We start from the raw sequence: 7,822 nt of genomic DNA on the forward strand, positions 1-7,822 counted from the left end.
CTTTCTGTATATCTTATGAAATTATTGGTGGGTCTTAAAATCAATTTATGTTTTCCAAGCACAGTGGGACAGATAAAATTCTGCTTAATTTTTTACCCTTTTGTGTAGTGTTTTCTGTTTCTTAACTTCCCTTTTATTTACACATCAACAAATGCCTCAAATGGAAAATCTATCCCCAATTATCAGATTTTCTTCTCTGAGATAATATCACTTCATATCTTAGCCAAGTTTGGAGCTTTCCATTATCTTCAAAAAGATTTTAAAGACTTTTATACTCAGTTTTCCCAGTTGTTCTGGGCAAAAGGGTTGACCTTACATAAGACAGTTTCTCACGAATAGTTGCAGAAATCCTACCATTGTTTTAAAAGTTAGTTTCCCAGAGATTGTCACTGAAACTCTTCATCTCTTATTTTATATTATTGATATACCTTATTTTAAAAGTTGTCTAATTATGAATATCTGGAATCTCTGTGAGTCTATTTCTTTTTTTTTTTTTTTTTTTGAGAGGTTTTTTTCACTATAGGGCGCGTGCTCTCGCCAGACAGACAAAGAGAGACAGAGAGACAGAAAGCGAGAAATCACCCCCCAGGGGGGATGGTCACACCGCAATCCCTTCTCCTCTGTTCTCTCGGGATCTTGGGCACGCACGCACACGTGCCCGGCGTGAGTTTTAAGCAACCAGGTCCAGGACGCAAACCGCGGTCGACTACGTGGGAGTCCAGCGACATAGCCATTACACTAACTGCTGGTTCCCTGTGAGTCTATTTCTATTGTTTTTTTGTTTTTTTGTTTTTAAATTTCTGCTGGGTCTCTTTTATATTGTCTTGCCCCATAGTATGCCTGATTACTTATAAATTGTGGGTCAAACCTTATATTTGGAAATTGTCTTTAAAATTATATGAAGACTGGGGATTATGATCACCAAAGACCCTCTGCCCATATTTCACTCTCCTGCCCCCCAGATCTAGCCAGGAGCTAGAGAATACAAGGGAATTCATGGAAATGTCAGATAAAGAATTAAAAATATTCATAGTGACAAAGTTAACAAAGATGCAAGAGAAGAGAGACAACCAACTCCAGAAAATGTAGGAGAAAAGAGACACTGAGTTCCAGGGGGTGAGGAAGTTCTTGCATGATCTGAAAAAGGAAATACACATCATAAAGAACCAAATGGAATTGTGAGGGGTAAAGGCTATCATACAGGAAATCAAAACTTCCCTTGAAAATATCAAAAGCAGATTAGATCATGCAGAAGACTGAATCTCAGGTGTAGAAGACAGAACCTCTGACCTAGAAAAATTCACCAAAAAGACTGAGAAAATAACTTTAAAAATGAGAATAATATACGAGTAATACTAGATACCATTAAACACCCAAACATCTGGATCATCGATATCTCAGAAGGTGAAGAAACTAATAGGGGCATTGATAATCTATTCCATGAAATCTTGGAATAAAATTTTCCAAACCTAGAGAAGCACTCAAATACCCAGACCCAAGAAATACAATGGACCCCACATAGAATCAATACAAGATCTTCCCCAAAGCACATCATAGCCAGATAGACCAAAACCACAGAGAGAAGATACTAAATTTGGCAAGAGAGAAACATCAAGTTACTTTCAAAGGATATCCCATAAGGCTAACATCAGACCTCTCATCAGAAACAATGCAAGCAAGGAAAGAATGGGAAAACATATTCAAAGTGTTAAATAAAAAACAATTTCAACTAAGAATACTATACCCAGCAAAATTATCTTTCATGGGGTGGGGGTGGAGAGGAGGCACATTAAACCTTCTCAGATAAACAAAAATCTGAAAGAATTTACCAACACCAGACCAGCTCTCCAAGAAGTGTTGAAGGGAGTGCTATACCAGGAAAAATAAAGTCAGACACACAGAAATGAGTACAAAAATAACCAAGAGAATGGCTAGCTTAATGGTAGGGACAAGTCCGGAGTTGAATTTTAACTTCTAGGGTTTAAGTAGAAAGATCAGACCACAGTAACACTGCAAATTCAATAGAATAGAGATTAATTACATGAGTCTGAACTAGTGAAATAGAATTTTTTTGACTTTAGACTAAAACATTACTGATTTTCTTTGATGCTTTGATTTCCATATTTAAGGATTTTTGTTTTCTCTTGAACTGTTGATAGGTTCATCTACCTACTATTTGAACTGAATCCTAACTTTTTTCCTGGCTTTAAATTTTAAGCAAATTTCTCTTAACATTTTAAAAATTTTGATCTATTAAAACTAAAACTGCTTTTCTTGAAATTAAAAAATGCATTAAAAATACCTATTAATACCTACATAATGACTGCAGTAAGCTATATAGCCCCAGTGAAGTGCTACTTTATAGTATGTTCACTTTACTCACTGAATTTTATGCCTGCAGTCAGACATATGTTCATAGATATGTATATATCAGCTGTGCTTGCTATTGAAAGTTTTTAAATTAATTAAGATCCTTAGTGAATCAATAAAATGCAAAAAAAAAAAAAAAAAGGGCATGGAAAACAACTGTGCATACCAGAGATAGTGTGGGAGAAGCGGGGGAATTGGTGAGAGGTAGGGAATCAAGAGGGGGGGAAAGCAAGATATGTAGGAAACAAGAAATAGAAAATTATTTGTTGTAGTGTGGGAGAAGCGGGGGAATTGGTGAGAGGTAGGGAATCAAGAGGGGGGGAAAGCAAGATATGTAGGAAACAAGAAATAGAAAATTATTTGTTGATGATAACATGTATTGTAATATCCTTGATTGAGCCAATATACAATGTATTCTGGATGGAAAAATCTCATTTTGTATACTGTATTGATGTACAGTGAATTACTGTAAATAAATAAATAAATAAATAAGGACTTGCGGGACCAACAGATAGCCTAGCTGTTACATTGCTGGACTCTCACATAGTCGACCGCGGTTTGTATCTCATACCGGGAGCTTGAAACTCACACCAGGTGCGTGTGCATTGTGTCCAAGATCCCAGGAGAAGAATGGAAGAGAAGAGATTACAGCGTGGTCAGATCGCTGGGAGGTGATTTCTTGCTTCTATCTCTCTGTCTCTGGTGAGTACATACACCCTATAGCAAAAATCTCTCTCTTAAAAAATAAAAATTATATGAGGACTTGGAAGCTGTGTTCTTACAACAGAGAGGACTTTCTTTTGCTTCTATAAGGTTTCTGGAGCCATTAGTAGTTTGGGACAAACTGAATCTCAACAAATAAAATAATTTGAAACCTGACTTCTACAAGAAGCTGACTTTCTGATTCGTCTTTATCTCTAGGTTGTAGCCCTATTGGATCCTAACCTGAACATAGTATTTTATCAGCCCTTGGAAGGTCCTGAACATGCTATTTGGCCACAAGACTTTCAAAGCTATTAAAAGACTGCTAAACTTCTCAGATTCTTCTGGAACTGTTATTCGTTTTAAGTAAAAGAAGTCCAAATTCCATCACACCTCTGTGTTTCCATTTTTTTATGCATTTGATCTACTGATTCCTTACTATTCTTAGGCTCTTCTGTTCTATAAGCAGGTTTAACTTTAAAAAAAAATCCAGCTTCTATGGGTGTTTTTAGCAGAAGAATAGTTCTATTACCTTGTCTCTCATTATTCAGTAACTCAGTAACTTAATTTTCCCTTTTTTTGGAAATACAATTTTTAGAAGTTTATTAATTTTCCGAATTGTTTCTAATTTCCCCTCATTCTCTCCCCATTCTCTATTTCTTTTCTCCTGTTTTCATTTTGTTTCTGTTATGTTCAAAGTCTGTCCTCAAGTGTATGGTAAGCTTTGTTTCTTGTTTTGTTTGTAATATGTTGTAAAAACAGGCACTAGTTGCTGAAAGGGCTGCGTGTATATGGAAGGTGAAAGATAGGGGCCTCAATGATCTGGGGAACCTTGCTGTTTCCTTGGAGAACTTTGGAAATGTCTGCATGTCTTTTCTATAGGGCATGGCTATGCTCCTAGCTGCCATTGTTCTGGGAATTCTCACTGTTCTGTCTGATGACTTTTCACTTATTTCTTCTTATTCAGGCCAGTGCTTCACCACTTCCTCGAACTTTGAGTTTAGCTCATCTCAATCAGGGGATAGAGTGTGACCAGCTTAATTCTGGGTGTCTCTCTCTGGCCCAGATGGTTGTAATTAAGGAACACAGTCAAATGGCATATAGAGTCGCTATTTTTTGTGCTGAATTGAATGTATTTTTCTAAGAGGATATTGAATGAGAAGAATTTGTGGCATACTATTTATAAGGCAAATACTTACATTTTGACTCATTTACTCGAAGCACTTTTGAAAGTTCTGGAATCTTGGGCCAATTCTGTGGCCTGGTGCTTAAGAGGGCTAGATCCCACTTGATCAATGGCAGTTCAAGTCCTGGAGGTTTGTAAAACATGTTGGGTGCATGTGCATGTGTACCCCAAATCCTGACAGGATGGAGAAAGGTAGGAGAAGGAATTGCATTGTGACCATGCCCCATTGGAGGGTGCTCCCCCCTATATCTCTATCTCTCTATCTCTCTCTGGCAACTACACCTGCCCTCTGGCACATTAGGAAAAAAAAAAATGAAAAAAGTTCTGAAATCTTTATATTTCCAGAAAACTCACCCTTCTTGACTTGGATAAGTAGGCAAATGATCAAGTAATTTTGTTAGTTTCTTCTCTTCAAGGACTTAAAAGTTTCATTAAGTCATCTTGGGGACACATAAGAGAAGGTTAGTTCTCGGGCTCTCTCGGGACATCATCATCTGTGGGATGTGCAGGGCCAATAAGGTCAGGGTAGAAACTTTCTTCTGTCTTTAGGTGGATCACGCTTGTTCCAAATGTACCTATGGAAGTTTGGAGATAACTAAAGTCCAACTATCTGCTCAATCCCTGCTGGCAACCGGTAGAGTTAAACAAGAGAAAATAAACTTCATAGGCAGAGAGACTTCAGTTTGAGCCAAAGCCACTTGCTATCTGTGTGACTTAAGGCATGTTATTCAAATTTGGAGGTTGGATTTCCCTCTCTATCTAAAACGGTAGTAATAAAGCAAGCTTGTTCTGGCTGCGTTCTGTGATAATAACTCCAACACGCTAAGCAGATGCTTGTTTTTCTTCATGCTCTTACATCTCGTAATTCCAGGGACTTGGCGGTGTCTGGCGAACTGTTACCTCTAGTGGGGCCTCCGAGTTGGTTGCCCATTTTGTTGTGCTAAGGACATTCCTGGAGTCTAGGGAGCCTGGGTCAAGAACACATTGGAGCAGCATTCATTCAAGGGCAGGAACGGGGGGGCTGAGGGAAGGAATAGCACCTTCTTAGGAGCAAATTAAGAGCTAAACAGTTTGTCAAACTCAGTAGGCTAAGTTGTCCATGAGTTGGACTAAACCTTAAAAATTAATCATGAGTAAACTTTGAAGTGGGGTTGGGAGGCCGAGTCTGGAAAAATGCCAGGACCACAAGGTAGGGCTTTTCTGTGCCAGGCAGGGCGAGGGCTGAGGGTTGAAGAGAGCTTTCATGATGACTTTTATTTTTTTCTATCTATTTTGATAAAAAAAATTCAACATCTACATAAGTATAAGGAGTAAAAAGTAAAAGCCCTTCTTTCTCTTCCCCCTCCTAGCCTGTTTCTTTGGAAGTATATACATATACAGAGTACTTTTCAATGACATCAATATGCACATAGTATTTTAGATTTAATATGTTTTAGAGAGTTAGTCAATGAATATTATGCACTATTGTGAACAACGGAGATGTAGTGAATAAAACAAACAGAAATCCCAGGGTCAGCAGGTGGTGTGGTGGTTAAGATGCTGGATTTTCAAAGGGCCTACTGTGGTCCAAACTCAGACCTGGCAGCCCAGAAATCATGCCGGTCACATGTGCATGTGTGCACAAAATCTCAGGAGGAGAAAGGAATAGCAGAGATTGTGGTGTGGCCATCCCCACTGGGGAGTCATTTTTCACTCCCCCCTCTCTGGTGAGCATGCATGTCCTATGATAAAAACCTAAAAAATTAAAAAGACAGAGATCCTTATCTCCAAAGATCATTTCATATTGATACACATAGATCCATGTTATTTTTCTTAATAACGACAGAACCATTTTATGTTATGTTATGTTCTTAGCCTGGGTCTTGTCTTTCTGTTTTCAAAAGGTATCTGTTAAAGGATAGTTTTTAACTTGGACAAAGTCCAGTTTATCACTTTCTTTTTAAATGATTAGTACTTTTTTTTTTTTTTTTTTTTGGTGACATACTCAAGAAAATCTTTGCCTATCCTAAGGCCGTGAACATTTTTCTCATAGTTTCTTTTAGAATGTGAATGCTCTAGCTTTTACGTTACATCAGTGCCTTGATTAAGACTTGGCCTTACATGAATCACAGAGATTAATCCCGAAATGGGCAGGCACAGGATTTTCCCTTGAACTAGTATATGAGAGGCTCTTCACCTGTGAGGGCGGTGAGTTCTGTGAGGTCAAAGCCTAGCGCCCTTGTTAGTCATCTCTGCTGCCTGAGGGTGAAGTCAGTGTAGAAGAAAGCAGAGACAAGACAGAAAGAGGCAGGTCCTGACAACGTTGTCCGAACTCCTGGATCCCTCAGGACCTGAAGCCACGTATCTTTGGATCTTCCAATTACGTGAGCCTGTTTTGATTTAGATAGTTTGGGTTCTGTTTATTTCAACCACAGTTGAATGTTAGGTGACCAGTGAACATAGTAAGGATGTGGCATGACTTATTCATCAGTCTTCTGTGGATAGACAGTTATGGAAGTCCAGGCTTTATCTATTATAAGCCATGTAGCCCCTGGGCTGGCAGAGAGGAGAAGGATGGAGGAACATAAATGAAAGAGTCCTTGTTTTATGGGAACTGCAGTGAATTAAAAAGAAAAATAAGGCCAGCAAGGTCCACCTTAAACCTACATAGATGAACCAAGAAGAGGAGATTATTTCACTGGACTCTTCATTGGAGGGTTGGGACCTCTGCCCCGAGAGCAAAAGTGTGGCCGGGAAGGAGATGGGCTGTCCCATGTGCTCCATTCGGCGAGTGGAGAAGGCAGCGGGGAAGGCCGCTGCCCAGCCTGTGTGCCCTTGAGCCATGCTCACCACCCTGCTCGTGTTTCCAGCCCTTTTCACAGGTCTTCTTTCTCTTCTACCGTGTCGCAGCCCTGCAAAGGTGACCTGTAGACCTTATTTCAGCAGTTTCGGCTGCCATAGAAAAGTACTATAGACTTACTGGCTTAAAAGCAACAGATCTTTATTTCCCAGTTCTGGAAGCTGGAAGTCCAAGACCAGGGTACCAGCTGGGGCAGGTTCTGGAGTGGGCCCTATTGCAGATTACAGATCGTCATCTACTTTTTTTTTTCTAAAGAATTATTTAACTTTATTTGTTCATTCCTTTATTTTTAATTTGACCAGAGACACATTTATTTTTAATTTGGCACAGAGAGAGAGAAGGTGAGAAAGCAAGCCACCAGGCCCAGGACTTGCACCGAGGTCAGCCATGTGGGAGCATCCAGTGCCTTAACCAGCACACCACCCGCTGGTCCCCCATCATGCCACATGGCTGAAAGAGGGCAAGAGAGTTCCCAGGTTGGTTTTGTTTTGTTTTGTTTTGTTTTAGTTTTTTTTGCCATAGGGCATGTGCATTTGACAGAGACAGAGAGAAGCAAAGTGAAAAATCTCTCCCCGGGGTAGGGGGGTGATTTTCAAGCTGTGGGGTCTGGGACTTGAACTGTGGGCACTAATCCCATTCATGAGGGCTCTACCCCCATGATCTAATCATGCCCCAAAGGCCTCCACCTCCAGATACCATCACAATGGGATTGAGATTTCCACATT

The sequence above is a fragment of the Tupaia chinensis genome, unplaced genomic scaffold, assembly GCF_000334495.1.
Source record: "Tupaia chinensis unplaced genomic scaffold, TupChi_1.0 Scaffold144767_1, whole genome shotgun sequence".
NCBI lineage: Eukaryota > Metazoa > Chordata > Mammalia > Scandentia > Tupaiidae > Tupaia > Tupaia belangeri.